At 41.7% G+C, this 2,401-nt stretch overlaps 1 long non-coding RNA gene across 1 annotated transcript; it reads left to right on the forward strand.

Annotated features, from left to right (window-relative positions):
* Positions 1–763: 763 nt before the first annotated feature.
* On the forward strand, positions 764–2,401 carry LOC128790819 (uncharacterized). The gene is made up of 2 exons (XR_008431875.1): positions 764–827; positions 929–2,401. It is a non-coding gene; the product is annotated as an uncharacterized LOC128790819 (long non-coding RNA).

Raw genomic sequence — 2,401 nt, forward strand, 5'->3', positions numbered from 1 at the left:
CACCAGAGTAGCTGGACTAACCTGTCTGCATAATCAGGTGCTTGTTATCACAGCATGTTTACATTTTAATAGGGTATTCATTTATGGATTTAAATTTAAACATGAAGAGCCCTTCTGTCAGAATAATGCCCATCCTATAATCCTCTGCATACATACAAAAAATACTTAGAAATAGTGTTTAAATTAGATCAACTGAATCCAACTACCACTTCCCTAAATTTACATAAATTACTTCCCATCTGTCAAGTGATGTGCTAAACTAATTTTAAGTTTTTATATTCCCTCAGCCCTAATTTATTACACACTTTTCTCCAATTTTTTTCAATCCTATTGTGCAAGATTTTCCCTTATATCAATATCTTCAAGACTGAGAAACAAACACATTTTTCACCAAAAGGTGCCGTTTAAACAGTCACCAAAAAATAGAAAGACAAGCAGTCCAGAGACTTTAAATTGGAGATCAAGATCCAAAAGCACAGGGAAACCACTATTCTCCCAACTTCTCTCACATGTCAGGGTTTTAGCCCTGCCAATCACCCAAGGGAGTCCCCTCGTCACAAAAATTTGCACGGATGAGCCAACCCATTGGTCACATGCAATCCTGCAGCTGAGCACTCTGCATGGGTGTCCCACACGTACAGTTTGAATCATCAATTATTAGAGAAAAGTAATAATGGGGTACCTCAAAGGCCACCTATGTTTTGCAGTAGGAAATCACAGTAAGAAATTGCAATCAAAGTCTCTTCCATTTTTTTTGCTTTACAGAGAACTGAACAGCACATCACATAAGGGGTGCAAGTAAACATCTTCTTTGGACAGATGACGAGGTCAGATCCTGCTGCAGGTTTTCAATTCACTTCTTTATGTAACTGTGCTCTAATTTTATGAACATTTTTTCTTTTATCTTTTCACTCTTTGTAAACAGCAGAACAAAAGCTGAAAATCCCTGTGCTGCTGCATCACATGGAGCTGAGCAGATTTGCAGCTGGATAAATGACAAAGGACTCTGATACCAAAGTTTTGGTCATGTGTACTGATGATATATATAGGCCCATGCCCTTTAGGAGGAAGGTAGCATTTACTGCAGGGGTGAAGGAGGGAAGGAAAATTGGGCAATTGAAGAAAATAGTCTGTAACTGAAGCATGTACCTTCACTCCCCCAAGAGGGACATAGTCTTCACGCTTGCTTCACATAGTGTTTGGGTGTGCCTCCGCCTGGATAGCCACTCTTTGCCAGTCTCATAGTCCAAAGCTTCTGAAGCAAGCCCATGGCTATTCCAGAATGCTGGGGTGGCTTCCCAGCACAGAATGCAGCTGTCTAATACTGCAACAAATGGTGTCAGGATCCCGAGGCATCTTAAACACTCAACTTCCAGTGCTCACTGTGCACCAGACTGAAAAACCCACACACCCTGAAGCTGCACATTCTCCTCCTGCTTCCTCAGGCATTTAACAATTTGCTGGGCAATCAAGATTATAACCACAGATAACCTCTCTGCTTATGAGAAACTGCTGCTGGGTAAAAGGCTGGCTGCACAAAGGTAGGAGAGGTGACCGATGGAGTAGCTTCCATCTCATGGAAGTGTTTGCCCTAACATTGCTATTTCAGAACCATCTAGTGTGCAACTGACATCGGATACCTCACAGCACCTCTAGAGAGGAACAGGACACGTTGCAGAGATTCAGACCATCTGTTTGAGGGCACGTCTTATTCCAAATCCCAAGCTTTTTTCTAGTTTTCTGCTGAACTTTCTTTCAACAGAACACTGTGCGAGGACAGAGCCAGTACAAGGGGAGGTACGCTCCCAGGAAGGAAGAGGTCAAGCCAAATAGGAAAAATTATCTAACATTTCAGACATTAAAAGAAAACAAGTAACAAATGGTCTCAAAGAGAGGCCAGCACAAAGCATAGTTGCTCATCAGTTCCCTTCCAAGGAATCAAACAACAAGCATTCAGGGAACAGGGGAGGAAAGAACAGCTCTAATTTATTTTTCCTGCTGGTATTCCTTCTCTGAGATGCTAACCCAGACCAACTGCCAGTCCTTTTCCACTCTATCCTGACCCTGTGGCATCCTCCAGGTAAGGTCTGATATGATCACTGAGCCACTAAAGGGTAGTTAATGCTCCAGTACAGCACATACAACAAAAATTCATCCTCTCTGAACTATTGATTGTGGTTGGTTCACTATTACTGACCTACTGATGCTTTTTTCACATTTTCAAGTTTGGTCTGCAGCAGCTGCAACAGTCAGAACCATTCTTTGAGGTCTTTGTTTCTTCCTGAATTTAAAGTTCAGATTTTTAGGTACTTGTGTAACTCCAGGAACTTGCCCCTTGGAGCTTTTCTAATCCTGTTCTGTTTGTAATCCTGCTTTTACCACATAAACCATTCAAAAAATA

Source organism: Vidua chalybeata, chromosome 7, assembly GCF_026979565.1.
Source record: "Vidua chalybeata isolate OUT-0048 chromosome 7, bVidCha1 merged haplotype, whole genome shotgun sequence".
Taxonomy (NCBI): Eukaryota; Metazoa; Chordata; class Aves; order Passeriformes; family Viduidae; genus Vidua; species Vidua chalybeata.